Here is a 17,223-nt window from a genome sequence, read left to right as displayed (position 1 = left end):
GCTGTCTGTCTTTCTTTCTACTCAGAAAAGAACTCTAGTTCACGTGGCAGTTTTCCTCTCGAATAACAGCCTTTTGGCTTATGGCAATTCATCTCGATTAAGGGGGAGACCAGGTGGCTAGAACTGTGAAGCCCAGTCTCAGCTGTGGTCTCTGAGAGGGCAGCTTTTGAAGGCACCAACAGCCGCAAAAATTAACTCCTGACCCTAAACACATTTTCATGGCAGCCTGCCCCACTGAAGTCAAGAAGACTGACTCCAGTGTGCAAATTTAGTTCCTACAAGACGGAGTTAATTCTCTTGTTTTGCATCTGTAAACCCCTATGATGAGGTACATGCCTGGAGAGTAAGTAACCTCTGTCTTGTGTTGTTCATCTTTATTTTATTTTCTATTTTCTTCTTTAGTTTGTTAAATTAAATTAAATTTTTATTTATTTTTTTAAATCAACAACAGACTAAAGATGCCATTGTAAGCAAATAATGGCACCGTAATCCTTCACCTGTCTACTCAGTTTTCCATTGGACTCACTCCTTTGGGTGGATCAGGTTGCACCCTAAGAGCCCTTCAGCAGTTAGAAATTAATAGCCTGATTGGGTAAGTCAGGGCTGGGGAACTGTGGCCTTCCAGATGTTGTTGCACTTCAGCTCCTATCACCCAGCCTGGCCAATAGGATGATGGAATTTGTAGTCCAGAAATATCTGGAAGGCCACAGGTTTCCCACCACTGTTATACATTATTACTCAGGAGAAAGCCCCACTGAACTTTGAGACTTACTAAGGTAAGTGTGCATGAGCTAGCACACTCAGGCAGCAATCCTACATATAGTTACCTGGGAGTAAGTCCCACTGAACTTACTTCCGAGTAACTGGAATAGGATTACTCAGAAGTAATAGGATCCAGCTTTTGCTGCGGCCAGGGCTTTTGTGGACTCTTCACTGCCACCCAAAACCGCGCAGCCAGCAGCAATCCTACGCCGCGCTCGTTTTGGGAGCGACAACTCCTTCCCTCTAGTAGGTCAAGGCCGAAGTTCAAAGGCCCTTACTTCCGAGGAAGCGCGCACGAGCCTGGCCAGGGGTCTGGGAGAGCAAGAGCACTAGCCGCTGACTCGAGGCAAGCCTCTTCCAGCTCTCACCAACAAAAGGTTAAAAGGTTTCGCTCACGCAGCTCCGGTGTCTCCGACTGACATCAACTGCGCCTGCACCCAGCGTGCCTGCCAAATCCTCCGGGAAAAGATTCCAAGTATTCGAGCATTTGCAACCTGCCCAGGTCGGCCATAACCACTGCCACAACCGAGCGGGCAACTGGCCTGCCTGCCAGCCAGCCAGCCAGCCAGCCAGCCATGGAGCAGGGGTGGGGTGAAGAACCATTGCTAACAAAATGCTGTCAGCCAAGGCTGCCTGCAACACATTCTTGCGAGACAGCAGCGATCCGTGCCTACCGAGCCTCTCTCAGCACAAAGGCTTTTAGAGGAAGACGAGAGGGAAGGGAGGGGAGGGAAGGAGCCGGGGCGCGCGCGCTCTCTCGTATTTCAGGGCTGTTGTCCCCCGGGGAACCAAGAACCAAGTGTAGCTTCAATCAAATGCTGACTTCTCCTTCGGGAGCTCAGCAGGAAACCTGATCTCACAAGTTTATGCCTGCTTCCATCTACACGGGCTGGGTCCTCCCTCCCCTTAATGCCAGCAATTTGTATATAAAGAGCAGATCCGAGACACCAGATTGAAAAGGCGATCCAGCGAGGATCCGGTCGGGGGCTCTTCCTTCTTGCTAAAGGAAAACAACCATTACCTTGAAACAGCTGCATCGGGCGAGCGGCTTCTCTCGCCTCCCGCATGGTTGCGGCGCCTACATCTTACTGGGGCAAAGCAGTTGCCCAAAGCGAGCACACCGTGTCCCGTATTTCGACTCTCAAGTTACATTTGCAAAGAAACGCTGCCTCTTAAGGCTGCAGTCCTACCTTATACTTCCTTAGGAAGACTTCCCAGTAAATTCAGTGCGGTTTACCTCCAAGTAAACGTTCGCAGTGGCTTCCCAGCCATTATGATGAAAACACTGAAGCATCACAACCCTGTAACCCCAACAGGTTTGAGCGCGACCAACTCTTTGCGGGATCGGCCCGTTGGCGACGAAGTCGTCGGAAATATTTACAGTTCGCTCCATTCGGACCGCCCCCCGCCCCCAAACCAGTTTAGCCGAAGTACTTGGGTTTAGTCCAGTTTCGCTTTAGTCTCACCAAGACCACGCGACTTGATCAGCGTAACGCCCTGGCGCTTGGCTTAAACTCTGTATATCGCTGCCTAGTTGGTGCCAGCGCGATAGACCGAATGCAACGTCCCTAAACAGCTTTTAGTCTTAACAGTTGGTTCCCATGGAGGCCACACAATTCATGCCCCCACAGTTACGCACCCCTTCCTCGTCTCCCAGAAAAGATCAGGAATGAGCTATGGGGAACTGTAGGTTCTTGTGTAAGACCAACAACAAACGCAGTTTGCACAACCAGCCCGGCGAAGCAGCAGCCGGAGAAAAGCGAGATGACAGGAACCGAGACTAAACGGGGAGAAAGGAGAATCAGTCATTTCCTGCTCTGAGGGTTTCTTAATTCGAGGGGGATGTTGAAGCCAGTCTCTTTTCTTTTTTCTTTTTTGGAAAGCGGCTCAGTCTTTTGTTTTACCTTTTAAAAGTGTTCCTGAAACAAACATTCCACGTTCCAAGTCAAATCCCAGCCCTGAACACGTTCAATACATTGATTAAAGAGGCACTCTTCTTTAGCCTAAAACAAAAGCCAGAACCACACTCAATCTACCAGCAATGTAGGAGTCTTGAAGGTACCACAGGATTCTTTGTTGTTGTTGTTTGCTACTGACTAACAGCAGTCTTCTCAAAATTGATTGCAGTGCTGCTTACTGCTCCTGACATGCTTCTCAAGTCTCCCCTGCCATATCTTTAAACCCTTGCAATTAAATTGATCGTTTTGATCGGTTTTGTTTTAAGTATCCTTCACTGTGAACCATATATGGTAGCACCTATCCCCTGCCTTTAATTTTGTTTTTATTTAGCAAACCCAGCATTTGCTTAATTGCTTTTCTTTTGGCCTCTCCCGCACTCCAGCTCACTCCTTTTGAAAAGGCCGGAGGCACTTAAAAATTAAGCACACTCTAACAATCCATCACTGATGCAATTTTATATGTGTCTTTTCAGAAGGAATTCCCATTAAGTACAGTGGGGCTTACTCCCAGGTAAGTGGGTGTCAGAGTACAGTCTTAGCCTGGAAAGCCCTGACTGGAGTACCATAGAGCTACAGAGCAACCACTGCATCTTATTCTGGGCTTGCTTTCCCTCAATGGAACCAAGTGATAACCTAAAGTTATACTAAACTAATTATAGACCTGAGTCACACATAACGACAAGCCAGAGTAGAGGCTGAGTACAGGTTGTTGAATCATGGGTTGTCATTATGTGCAAACCCTGCATTATGATCTAACTATGGGTTGTTAACCATGAACAATCCAGAGTTCATAACCCAACAACAAACCATGGATTCTCTTCCTGGGTTGTTCATGGTTAACAACCCATAGTTAAACCATAGCGCAGGATTTGCACATAACAATCCATGATTCAACAACAACCCATGGCTCAGTGACAACCCATACTCAACCCATACTCTGGGTTGTTATGTGTGAACCAGGCCAATATCTACAAGTGCTTAGTGGGAAGTCCCACTGTGGTTAACCAGGCCAGCATCTACACGTGCATAGTGGGAAGTCCCACTACACACGTACTCCCAGGTAAATGTGCATAGGATTGCAGCCTTAGAGGACAAATGTATGGAAGGAGGAGCAGCAGATTGCAGGGAGGCTAAATTATTTCACTATGGATGCTGAATAGATATTCAAACCTGAACCACTGTTTTGGGAGAAAGTATCTGAGAAGCTAAGGGTGCAATCCTTTGGGGATAGAAGGCCACCTCTGAACTCAGAGGCAACTGCCTACCCAGTGCAGGGCAGGAGGAGGACAGAGGGGATCATCTCCTCCATGCTCCAGCCACCCTGCATTAGCAGCTAGATGGCTGATTTCAGCTGTCTAGCTGTGGGACATCAGAGCGTGGGGTGCAGAAGCCAGGCAACACATAGGAAGTGTCAAACTGACACTTCTGAATGCCCTGCCCCCAGGACCCCCCCCCCTTTGCCCACTCCACACTGCCTATGAGGCAGCAGGGGAGGGGGGAAGGGCAGTTCTCCCTGAACTGACCAGTCCTATGGCTGTCTAGCTGCTGTCTAGTGGCCATAGGATTGCACCTTGAATCAAATTTTTAATTTTTAATTACATTTACAATCTAAGTTGATTTTAGATTGGATTATGTACACCACCCTGGGATTGCTTTGGGTGATTAAGGAGCAGTACAGGAAAAATAAATAAAGGTGGAAAAGAATGAAGCATTTGGGCTGCCAAATTACAAATTGACAAGTTCATCTCCAAGAGTTCTTAAAAGAGCTCAAATGTAAAATTACTGATTAAAAAAAAAAAGTGAGCCTCCTTACCAGAGAATTTGAGGATAACCAGTATAATACATAAAAGGAATCTGGGGAAAACCCAGAAGATTATAGAAATATTAGCCTAACAGATTAGTTGGTCAAAACACCTATTAAACCAATAATAGTTAAATGCACAGAAGAACAAGCCTTGCTGATGACAAATCAGCATGGCTTCTGGAAAGGGAAGTCCTGCATCACCAACTTTTTTGAATTCTTTGAGTATGTCAAAAAGCATGTAGTCATCAGGTGATCAAGTAGTTATTATACATTTGGAATTCCAAAAATCTTTTGACAGAATCCCAAAGACTCCAAAATAAACTTAACACTCATGGGATAAGAGGATGAATCCTTTTATGCATTAAGAGCTGGTTAAAATATAGGTAGTACACATAAAGGGCCACTTTTCCACATTAGAGAGAAGTAAGCAAGAATGTGCATTGGTACCTGTGTTATTTAACTTACTTCAGGGTGAGTAGTGAGGAAATCAAGTGTGTAGATAACAACAAATCCTTCAGGATGATGAAAACTCAAGCAGTCTGTTATAATGTCTTTATGCCATAGTATGGGGAAAGGTTCAGAAAAGAGCAATTAAATAATTAGAGGTTAGACCAAATTCTTTACCAGGAAAGGCTATAGGTGTTTGTGTCATTTTTGTTTTGACAGAAAGATAGCTGAATTTATTTATTGTTATTGTTATTATTATTTATTGCATTTATATACTGCCTTTCTGAACCCAACCAAGGTGCTTTACCAAAAGTTCAGAAAACAAAACCCATAATCAAATAAAAACACAGTAAACCATTTAAAACATCCATAAAAATCTGTACATGAAAGGTAGAGGTTTATAAATTTACGAATGGCATGGGAAGAGAGATTTCTCCCTCTTTCATAATTCTGGAATTCAGGATTGCCCAATGAAATTGACTGATAGTTGGTTTAGGAAGTACCATTTCACCAAACACATAGTAAACTTAAGGTGCAGGGCAGGATGGTTGTCTTCAAGCTTTGCATGCCTGTAGGTTTCCCAGGGGTATCAGTCTGGCCACTGTCTGAAACAGAACAATGGACTAAATGGGCCCCAAGTCTTATCCAGCAAAGCTCTTCTTAAGGTCTCCTTACAAGGTCTGCCAGCTCTGATCTATATATTGATATCAGAACGTATACTAGGCCAGCCCAAACTAGAAAGCCCCATCAAAGAGGGTCACTACAAGCCTCTAGAAATGCTCTATCTGCCATATCTATAATCTGGGTTAAAAATCAAAATGTCTGTGAATATGGGTTGCATGGTGCCAGCCTTGTATGGTTTAACTATCCCTGGTGGAAACTTTTCTGGGGATCATTATAAGCAATCATGTAAAAAAAAAAAAAAATGATTACTATGTATCCCAAGCACATTTACTTGGAAGCAAGCCCACAAGATTTTAAAGGAATTTACTTCTAAGGAAGTGTGCATAGGATTGAGGATATGACCTACTTCCAGGGAAAGAAGTTTTCTCCAGCCTGCACCTCCTCTTGTATTTAATATCACCACTGAAGCCTTTTGAAAAGCATAAGCAAGATTGTCTTCATCTAAGGCTGCAATTCACTTCCTTGATGGAAAGCACAACCTTGCAGTACTAAAACAGACAACATCCGCTTAGTTCTAAACCCCCTCCCTTACCAAAATAGGCACAGACTGAACTCTACCAATTCACTTTCAAGAGGCTCCAGTACTAGAGACAGACACTGCTCAATGGCAATTTTGTTTAGATGTGAGAAACTGATTTTATTCCTGGGCATTTGAACTGTGCTCCTAGGTGGAACCTAGAAACACCCACTACTTCTGAAATTAAAGTACCCAAGTACTCCTTTGGTGAAATCTGAAGGTTTTCCCCTTTGTACATTTTTATAAAACTGAAACTGCAATCCTATGCACACTTAGAAGGAAGCTCAGTGGACCACATTGCACAACTTTTTTCTGTCTAAACATACATAGGATTGCACCCTAAACTTCCAGCCTTGGACAGAAGCCCCATTTATCTTATGGGGACTTATTTCCAAGCAATGAGATTATGATCTAGGTGTTAGAAGTGGTCAGCTGTTTACTTATAAAGCTTTGACAGCCAGTAGAGGAAATGCATCACCATCCTATGCATATTTACTCAGAAGCCAGTCCCCCTGTGTTCATTAGAGCTTACTCCCAGGCAAGTGTGCACAGAATTATAGCCTTAGATGCTCACTAACACACACACAAAGCCTGCAATCCTGTGCACACTTACTTGGAAATCCCGGGGGGGGGGGCTGGTGAGAGACTTGCATAGGATCAGGCTGCACAGGAAATATTTGCAAAGTGAAGGGTCCTCGATAGAAAGATCCAACCATCTTGCGGGGGCTTCTTTTGCCAGAATGTCCCAGGGCAAGTGGGTTTCTTTCCTGGACTCCCTGGCTGCTACTAAATTAAGGCGATACAAAGTGCATGGAATGCTTTCCTCTAAGGAGATGTGCCGCAGAGCGGAACAGTAACCCTCCCCCTTTCCTAACGGTCCACTGGCTACACTCAACTCTCCATAAAGCCAGTTTCCAGGGAAGTGGCTGCAACTGCTGGATTCTGTATTTTTTCCTTTAATTGCCTTATCAAATTAAAACCTTGTCCTTGCCTTCAGAAAGACAGAATGCTTTCAATCCAATACTTTTTCTTTGACTAATATAAGAGAGCATACGACTGCAATTCCCTAAAGGACAGGTACTCTTTAAAAGGGCTTGCAGATCCACAGTAGAATCATTGAGGATTTCCAGTCCCACTTTCTGGAACATGTAGGGTAATGTTTAAAGTGACAAAAGTCACCTACTTCCTCCTCCAAGTTTCACAGTTCTAAAAATAGCTGTCTCACGGCCCCTAGTTTAGCAGGTCTTTTCCATTGGTTCCTAGACATTAAATCTAGTTTAATTTCGCTTTGGGGGTTTAATTTTAGCAGATCTCCCCCCCTCTTGGGGGGGCATGCAAATCAATATGGCAATTACCATCTAAAAGCTCGCCCAGCCCCAGGTCAATGTAAATTGATCATTGTCCGCCTCCTACAAAATAACACCGGGAGCCTGTGGTGCGTAATGAGATTATACTGGAAACTGTCTTGCAGATCACAAAATTATATTTCATGCTGCCAAAGGACTGGCTTCCAAAAGGGCTTCTTTCTAGTCTCTGCACCCAGCACCACACCATATATAATGGAGAAGGTGTGTTTCTATATTAATTTAAATGTAAGCAGAAGGGCCAAGAAACTAGCTACCTGTGCTATTGCCATTCTAATATATTACCCACAAGCATAAGGTAAAAACCTTATGTATAACTCTCTCGGTTATGAGAATTGTGTTAGGGTTGTTGTTGTTTTTAAAGGAAGCCCAAGCTGAAAGAACTTTGGTTACCCAAGAAGTAAGAAAAATGAAGATCCTCCAAGAATAGCAGATAATTTTCTATGGGGGAGGGGGAGAGAGAGAGAGAGAGAGAGAGAGAATAGCTCCTACGAGCTGGTGGTGGCCTCCTTGCTTTCTGCCCGTAAGTCAGCTCATCCATTAAGAGAGGCGCCGCACATGCCAGAGGAACCCTTGTGAAACATTCATTAACTTCTGCCTGGAAAGATCGCCCCAGCAGCTTGCTAAAGGTTCAAGGCTCGACAGCTGAACAGGGCCGAGGAAAAGAGAAAAGAGAGGTCGATTCAGCGTAATTCTCGCTTATCAGCCTTGGTTGGAGAAAGGGACACAAGGATTAAACGTAGCCAGGCAGGCAGCGCTGCTCACGGATATGGGAACTCCCCCTGTCTGCAAAGGAGGCCTCTGCTCCATGCTTGGAGCCAGAGAGGGCTGTCGCGTCTCTCCCTCCCTCCTTCTGATGTAGTAAAAGGGGGTTAGTCTGGTTCTCCGGAAAGAATCTGCTTGATCTATTTAAATGGCTAGATTGCTGGGCTATGAGTGTGTGTGTGAGAGGGGAGAATTTGAGGAAAAGCCCCGCTTCACTCCCCCCCCCCTGCTTATTTTTAACAATTGAGCTCAGCATGCGAAAGTGCCGGAGGCTGCAGGACAGATCCTGTGCATTGCTGTTCGTGAGGCCTGCCTGGAAATGAAGTGCTCAGCATGGGATGGTGTGTGGCACAATACAGGCCATATAACCCAAGCCAGCAGCCACTGGAAAGCAGCTGCTGTTGCTGCAAGATTTCTGTATATAAATCCAGCCCAGAAAGAGCTACTAAAATGTTTTGTCCACTTCTACCATCAGCTAATGCCAAGATGACAGCTTGTTGATCAGAACTGGCTTTATTTTAAGAAGGAATGGCGACTCTGGCCCAGTCCTCAACTCAGTCAGATAAAATGCCTAGACCCCATCTGACTGGACTCCTGATTGTTAAAGCATTTGAGTCTAGATTCGCATAGAGAACTGGTATCGTGTAGAAACTAGTACAAGGGGATATGAGCTGGAAAATCCCTCATTCAAATCTCAGCTCACCTAGGAACTCACGGGGTTGCCTATCACAAGCCACTTTATAATAATACTGGCATTCTTTCAGAGTTGCTTTAAGGAACACTGAGAATGTGCTTGAAACCTTTTGACCATTCAAAAGGACTTTGCAAGTTAAGTCTTACAAAGTGTACCGTACACAGCAGTGTAGTGGTAAATGTTGAAATGCAGGAGTTTGGCATGGCAGTGTGTGTGTGTGTACACACACACACACAGAGCAGTGGTACAATAGCACAGTACCAATTTCTTAGGATCAACATGACTATAGTTACCTGGGAGTAAGCTCCACTGAACTCAGTGGAGCTTAGTTCTGACTGTAAAGGCTCAACTTGTAAAACACATTGAGCTTCAACAAAAGATCTTTAGCCAGCTGAAATGCAACATTCTAACTTTTAATTAGAAAGACAAGCAATCTCAGAAATTTACAATTTAAACTGCTAAAGGCAGAGACCCACCAAAGATGGAAATATCCAGCCTTTGCTTATTTTCCTCTTTCTTTGAATACCTCTATACCAATACATCACAAACAGTAACGAAAACTGGAAGCCTCTTTTTCACTTCGTTCTTTGCCAAAACAGGGAGGGCCCATCAATTACCCTAGGGGAAGATGATACCATAGCTCCTGCTCTGCTCCCAGTATTCCCTCCTCCACTACACCACTAGCTGTGCACTTTAAGACTCTGGTCTTACCATGAAAGATCATTTGCTAACTTTGTAGCTCACCCTTATTCCAAGGAGCTCAGGCTGAACATGGGCTTGGTCTCACTTTAACCTCATCACAGACAACCCCCTACTCACCCCAAGGTAAGTTAGGATGAGCGTGTCTTGCCCAAGACCACCTTAAGCTTGGCCAGGGGGTTGAATATGACTTTCATACATCCACACTGGACAGGAATCCAGCCACTAAGTCACCCTTAGCCTGGAACAAGTGACCTTAAGCGAGGGCTTTGTTTTACTTGCATTTGCAGCTAGTTTTTTGTTTTGTTTTAATCACCAAATTAGAAAACAGGAATTGGTTGGCCTTAAAAATGGCCCTTGTTCCTGAAATTAGGCACCCCGTCTGAAAATACTCCCCTGCGTCATAATGTTCAGATGCTTCATTTTGAACTCTCCTGTTTAAAATGTTGCAGGAAGCAATTGTAACAGGAACTTTGAAAAGGGGTAGCAGGTAGACAGATGAAGAAAGATCACCCCAGTCTTCCCCAACCTGGTGCTTTCCAGATATGTCATTAGCCATGCTGGTGGGGATGATGGGAACTGTAGTCCAACACACCTGAAGGGCACCAGGTTCGGGAAGGCTGTCTTAGCCCATAACATCTACAATGAAGTCAATGAGAGTGATCATTACTCATTGAGCACTATGGTCTCTGCTGCGTTTATTTCAAGCCAAAGGCATGTCAAGCTGTACAAAACACAGAAATGAAGTTATTCCGTTAGAGGAGCAAAGGCTTGAATGGGAGAGTAGAGATACTCCCAAAGTAAGTACTTCTCAGTAAAGCGGCATTGGGCCACTCAAACCAGCGATAAGCAGTTAGTTCCTCGATCTTGAACAGAGGAGGACAGCACGTAAGTCCTATTCGATTTCGGGAAGGGGAAAAACATTCCGCACAACCTGAGCTACTGAAATATATGTTGCTTATTTCCGCCTGTTTTGTTTAGGATAGCGGTACTCTTCTCTGTGGTTGCGTCACAGTTTACAACACTTAGGCACGGGTTTCTTCTACGCCTGCGATCCAGAAGACACTTACATAGCATCCCTGCAGCGAGGCCCATTAAAATCGGTATGGGCGCCTAATCGGCTTAGCCGTGCGAGTTTGTCAAATGCAGCCGCAGTTACTGAGGCTTGATTAGATGATCGGATTCTCTCTCGCCCCCCTTCCCGCTCACTCCTAGGTGTATATATTTAGCCAGCAGACACCCAGAGGGTTTTAAAAAGACTCCGAGTTCCCTCCTCCCACAATCATGCAGCAAACACGTTCAAGAACTGCTTGCAGCAGGGGAGCAACCGAGACTCTCATCTGTGTGGTTGATTACAGCCCTAAAACGGACGACATGTAATTTCAGTTCCCGCTACAGATCTTGGGCTTGATTTCCAGGGGCCCACTTATCCGAGGGAGCGAGGGGGGGGGGGACGCTGTAGGCTTTATTTGTCCTCGTCCCTATTAGCTATGCAGCCAATCTATCATTTCCGGCGGTGCTTCCATCTAATTACCGATGTATTTAGATGTGACGTGCAAAGAGCTGCCTGCTTGGCTCTGCGTGGACTCCTCGCCGGGAACCTTTCCAGAGAGAGCTCGAACGTCCGGAGCCCTTAGCTCCAGACAAAGAGGAAAGAGCTGGTCTGCTCTGCGGGCAAATCCAAAGCAAATCAGCTTTCCTCCGGGGTGATCCTGGCTGGGCCGGGAGGCGGCAGCGGCAGCTCCGAGGCCTGGAGAAGTACTTATATTCCGCGTAGAGCCTCTGTGCTCTTCCCTCCCCACCTATCTCAGAAAGGCAACCCCAAAGAGCGGCTCACACCGCAGCCAAAGCCGCTGTTTGCCCTCTGATGCTCCTGCCAAGTCTAATGTGCCTCAAGGCACCCATAGGGAAGTTTGCCTGGCTCTCCCCCCCCCCCCGGTATATTAAACAAATACAGGCGAGGCTCACCCAGCCCAGTGGCCTGAAACAAAGCCAGCCCCTGTTGGACACTCTTCCCCGCTCCCCAAACCGCCACCCCCCACTCTTTTAGGAAAGGGAGAACTCTATTCCATACCGAAGGCTATTTGCCCCGCGGTCTTTGGCCAGAGCAGCTCCGAATTCTCCGCTCTGGCTTTGTCCTTGTGAGCCGTCATTCTCTCCCTCCCCCACCCCACTGGGGAAGAGAGCGATCTGCGATTCTCCAGCTCGCCCCCCCCACCACGCCTGGCTCGCCTTGTGCTTCTCTGTGCTTGGCTGGCACTGCATCAACAGGACACGGGGTTAAGCGCGCTCAGCGGAGTTCCCAAACAAGAGGAAACTTCTGGGAACGGAAGAATCTGGCACTCGCCTAGAAAAGGAGGTTCCTGATTGTGGGAAACTGCTCTTCGCGACGCTCGTCGATGGTAGCCGTGGGGAGCTGCCCTAGGGATCGCGCCTCAGTCTCCCCTGCGGGAGTCAGAAGATCGTTGCAACTGCTAGCCTGGCGCCTTCTCACTTAGGCACAAAAAGCCGATCTAGGTTTCTGACCCGCGAAGGGTTAACAACACACATTCACAGGCACCGAATCTCGCGGTGACCTTTTCCTCTGCATCGCCCCCACTCTCCCTTTCAGGCTCCGGTTCTTTCGCTCGCAGGGAGCCTGAACGGCTGTCTAGACCGATCTATCATAAGCGGGAGAAACAATACCAGGAAAAAGCCCCCTTCCCTTTTCCCTCGGCCGCCGTACCTCACCTTCAAGAGGACGGAAGGGAATAAAGAAATACCGCCCGCCTCACCAGCCGCCAGTGAGTATGGCGAGCCCCCTCAACAGCCCACCTTCATGCCTAGCAAATGGGATTTTGTTTGCCCTTTTTAGCGCACGCCAAAGGCGCACCACGCGTTTCATGTTCCACAGCTGCACTAAACGAAGGGCTGGAGTCCCTCGGAGAAAGGGGGTGGGGAGACAGACTAGACTCCAGGCCTTCCAGGCGGTGAGGAACTTAATCACGGCTTCGGCCCATAGATCCATTCTTTCCTTGGCCCAACGCTCTGAGTTTAACTGATCCTACCTCCAGACAAAGTACTTTCTGGTAGAGGAGATGGAGGGCCAATTCTGCAAAGGGCTGGGAAATAGCTAATAGGTTGCGCGACTCATTGATCCGGAGGATACATCCTAATTAACTCCCAGTCACCAATTCAGAGAGCTCTTCTGTGGCTAAACTGGAAAGCCAAACTCGAGACGAGAGGGGCGGGGGCGGCGGCGGGGAGGGGAGGGGGAGGTAATATTAAAGGCTTGCTTTATAACCCTCCTCGGAGATGGTCTTATTTGCAAAAAGACGAAACCTACCAGCTTCCACTGGAACACCTACAACTACAGCCCCTCACCACCACCACACACCGCTTGTAAAGCGGAAGCGGGAGAGGGGAAATAAATAAGACAAAACATTAATCGAGTACAGTCCTCCTGGCCTGCTGTACTCCGGAGCAGTCCCACTGGCCTCAATTAAGTTGCTAGCAGGTAAACGATTTAAGTTTTATAGCCACTGGCTGGGCCCTCTCCTGAGGGCTCCGCATCCCGCAGGGCAAGTCTGCCGGCGCCAATATTTCGGAGACGGAACTCAAGAGAGTGAGCGAGAGCAAACTAAAGTGGGAATCCAAGATTAACTGCATGCAAATGTCGGGCGCGGGAGGGAAAAAGGCAATCCACTTGGCAATGCGTAATGGAAAGCCCTGAGGTCAACTGATTTTGGCGGCCGGGCTCCAGCGCCCCAGGGAGACTCTGCCAAGGGCACTGCGCTTCACCCCACTTCAGGGGGAAGGGAGAAGTCCCGGCTCCTTATCTGTGTTGGTAGATCGTCTTCGTGGGGCCCTGCCTAGGGAGCCGTTTGGCTTGGGCCTCCTTCACGGGGAGCCTCGATCATGGAAAAGTTTAGAGGAGCTTGACAGATCCAGTCTGCGCGACCTGCCGGAGCGCAGACCGCCCTTTCGCCCGGTGTCTTTTTCAAAGAGAGAGAACGCGGAGCTGCGGGCTTCCTCTAGCAGATGGGAAGCCACGGAGGGAGCCGTTCGGATGATTTAACGCAGAAACCTGCTCCGAGGCGATCGCCATTAAAACACAAGCACGTATTTTGCCTCAGTGTTACTAGGGCTGTGGGGGTTTTCCTCTCCAGTCTTTCCTCCTCCACGATCCACCCACAGACCTGGCTTTTGTGAATCTGACATGCAGACGGCGAGCCCGGAACTGGAGGCGAACGCTTCGCAGATCGCCTGTGGACTCGCTTCGCGAGCAGCAAACAAGCTACGTGCCTCAGATGCTGCGCTCCAGCAAACCCCGGAGTTGGCGGTGCGCGGGTGAGGGTGGGGGTGTTTAGCAAACAGCCTCGCTGCCTGTCCCTCCGCCATCCGGTCTTAAAAAGGAACGTTCTCAAACTCCCTGGAGCCAGAAGGAAGGTGCAAAGGACGCGTGAAATTCCCGGCTGCCACGCTGGACCCCACGCTAGCAACACAAAAGTCTTTGAACTGGAACCACCAGCTCTAAAACGTCTCTTCTCCTCCTCCGCTCCCACTTCCTATCCCCCCTCCTCCCCACCCCGATCCACCAGCGGCCTCAGAAACAACTGGGGAGAAAGCCTCCCTCCGCCTCCGCAGCCCTTTTCAAAAGAGCCTTTAACGAAACAACAAATACGCCCCGCGCCGAGACGCCCGGGCCTTTTACCTCCGTCACGTTGACTGTCTCCTCCCGGCGCTCATCTTTTAACTCCGCTGCCCGGTGAGTCAAAAGGGCGAGCCCAGAAGCTTTCCAGCAGCGCTCGTGGTGCTTCTTCCTCGCTCCAGCCCCGCGCTCCTTTCCCCTCCACCCACTCTCCCCTTTCCCCTTGGGAGCCGAGAAGTGGCGGCTGTTAGAGGAGGGGCGTTTATAACCCTTTTCCAAATCGGAAAGATAAAAGGGAGCGAGACGCCGGGGACCCGCTTTCCCTCCTCCCTTCCTGCTGGAGTAGACAGAGCGCGACAGGCAGCTTCCCCTTTCCTCGTCGTCGTCGTCTCCCCCCCCCCCATAACCAACTGCCTCCAAACTTCCAGCCAGTCCGCGCGACACACCCGCCCCTAGGACCCCCACCCCCGCTCTCTCAGCCAAGGCACAACCAGGCGGTAACCGTTGCTTTTGCTAACCTCTTCCCCTCGCCTCCATTCCGCCTCCCTCCAAGCCCGGATCGTTTCAGGATGAAATACATTCTGGCAACGATCCCAACCGAGGAGAGGCGAGCTCCGCTCGCGGCTGCCGCTGTCTCGCTCTTGTAAGCACACACGCACAGGCGCACCCCCGCCAGATGGGGGGGGGGAGAAAACATCGCAGACTGTGTTCCCCGCACCCACCCACACCCCCAAGAAGTCGAACCTCATAAAAGACGTCGGGCAACTCGCGCCTGCGGCCCCTTTCGGGAGTTGCCCGACGCGGCGTTCCCGCAGAGCGCGAGCGCGAGAGGAGAGTCCAAAGCAAAGAGCTCCACTGACCTCAGTCTCCGCTCCGGAAAGGCCACCGCAGACGCTCGGCCCGGCGCTACTGGAGCGAGCCCCCTCCAGGCAAGTCGCGTCAGCCCCGCGGGCAAGAAAAGTTTGCCGACCTGCGAGCCCCGCGTCGGACGGTCTGGCCACTGGCGGGACGCGCGAGGAGCAGGTGGGGCCGCGCGGGCGGAGAGGGAGACCTCCCGCTGCCGCTTCCCTCGACGGGGCTCAGCACCCCACCGGGCTCCCTCCGGCTACCCGCCGGCTCCGCTTTGGCAGCGCCATGTTGCTGCTGTGTGGCTGCTCCAGGCTGGGCTCGGCGGCACCTACATGCTCTTTTCCTCCCCTTCCGAGAGCCCCGTGTCCTGGCGGCGGCGGCGGGTGAGCCTGTGTGGCTGGGCTGGGCTGGGCTGGGCTGGGCTGGCTCTGGGGATTTAATCCGCCGGGAAAGCCGCTCTTCCTCACCTTGCCGCTGGGAGACCGGGCTCCGTCTGCCGCACGCCGCCCCCCCGCCCCCTCCTCCTTCCCCGCCCCCTCTCTCTCCCCTCCCCCCGGCTCAGCACTCAGGGAGCCGCCGCCGGCAGAGGCAGCAGCAAAACCGCCGCCGCCGCCGCCGCCGCGCTCTCCCAAACAGCGAGGCTTCTCTTTCCCCTCACTCTCTGGCTGCCTTGCTGTTCTTTCTTTTCTTTCTTTTCCCTCTCTCAAGCTCTCCGCTCTCTCTCCTTAATTGATTCCCCCGCCTCTCCACCTCTTCCGCGGTTCTTGTCCTCCCCCGGCTGACGGAGCTCGTCCCAACACACGCACACCCCGCCGCCGTCCTTTCCCCTCGCTTTGCCCTGCCCTGCCGTGCCGTGCCGTGCCGTGCCCTGCCCGAGGGCGCCCTGAGGAGACTCCTCTCTCCTTTCGACCAGGCGAGGTTGAAGAGGAAAGTCTCCCGCCCCCTTCCAGACTCCCCGCTCAGCAAGCTCGCTACCCAGAAGGCCAGTGGAGAGCCGCGATTACCATAACGCTCCTCTCCCTTCGCTTCGCCAAGCTGTCAAAGCCGCCGCCGCCGCAGGCGCAGCCAGACCCTGGCGCGAGACCGCCTCGGCCGCCCGACCGGCTTCCTGCCCCTTTCGCCCCCAGCGGACCGGCTCGCGCGCGCCCTGCTCCGCCCCCCCTCCCGGCGCGGGCTCTTCTTCGCCTCGGCATTTGTTCCCCGCCCTTCCCGCCCCTCCCCCGCCCTTCTTTCTGCTCGCAAGAGCACCCTTCCGTGTCCCTCGCCAGCCCTCGTCTCCTCAGCCCTCACGGAGGGTCTTTTCCACACGAGGGGGAAAGCCCCCTCTGCCACAAACGACATCCTTGCAGCGGCCTTTTCTCAGGTGGGAGCACGACGACGGCCCGCATTATATCCCCACCCGAACTGCTGTTCGCCCAGGTGAGGGAATTCACAACCCCCCCCCCGTTCATCGCCGTCTCTGCATTTCCCTGAGAACCCCAAAAGGACGGTTCCTTTGTTCCCCTCCCTCTCTCCTCCCCCCTCCTCCAAACGCCTCGCATTGTCACGCGCAGCTTGCCCGAAGTGGAGCCTCCTTCCTTCAGCTTCCCCTTGCACTTCCTCGTCTCATCTGTCCACCACTCTTCCCTGGGGGAAATGCCTCGCAAGCCTCCTCTTTTCTGTTTCAGATAACTGAGTGGCGTCCCGCCTTCGTCCCAACCTGTATTTAAGTCCCCCTCCAAACGAGCATTTCCCTTTATCTCTCCTTTCCAGAAGCGCACAAACCGTCGTTCTCCTCCAGTGTCCCCACTCTCTTTAAAAAAAAAAAAAAAAACACCCCTGTACCCACAGCTCTCCATTCACATCCTTTATTTTGCCCGCCGTCCTTATTTTTATCCCACTGGGGTTTTCTTTCTTTCCTCCCCTCGACCCGAGTCTTTTTGTTGTAATGGAACACATTCGTTTCTCAACAGCTACGTTCCGGAGTGGCAAAACTGCTTCCCTTCTCTTGCTTTCTAAAAAGTAGTGCGTGGTTGCCACCTCTGAAACTCCCAGACACGTTTTCGTCTGA

At 50.2% G+C, this 17,223-nt stretch overlaps 1 protein-coding gene across 8 annotated transcripts in view; it reads right to left on the bottom strand.

Moving 5' to 3' along the window:
- BCOR (BCL6 corepressor) overlaps positions 1-16,850 on the bottom strand; it is an 89,562-nt gene extending 72,712 nt beyond the window's left edge. For 4 of the 8 annotated variants that reach the window (XM_084843927.1, XM_084843935.1, XM_084843936.1 and 1 more), the window contains exon 1: positions 1,953-14,230. The gene's annotated coding sequence lies outside the window, so the exon portion shown is untranslated. Of the gene's footprint in view, positions 1-1,952; positions 14,231-15,184; positions 15,695-16,177; positions 16,277-16,731 lie in introns of those variants that run through there. The other 4 variants (XM_084843931.1, XM_084843933.1, XM_084843929.1 and 1 more) reach the window with 4 other exon arrangements.
- Positions 16,851-17,223: the final 373 nt, after the last annotated feature.

This window comes from Heloderma suspectum, chromosome 3 (assembly GCF_057233095.1).
Source record: "Heloderma suspectum isolate Gila_16-S chromosome 3, 16-S_ref, whole genome shotgun sequence".
Classification (NCBI taxonomy): domain Eukaryota; kingdom Metazoa; phylum Chordata; class Lepidosauria; order Squamata; family Helodermatidae; genus Heloderma; species Heloderma suspectum.
The sequence above is the reverse complement of the archived record's forward strand: the minus strand, read 5'-3'. Positions and strand labels throughout refer to the sequence as shown.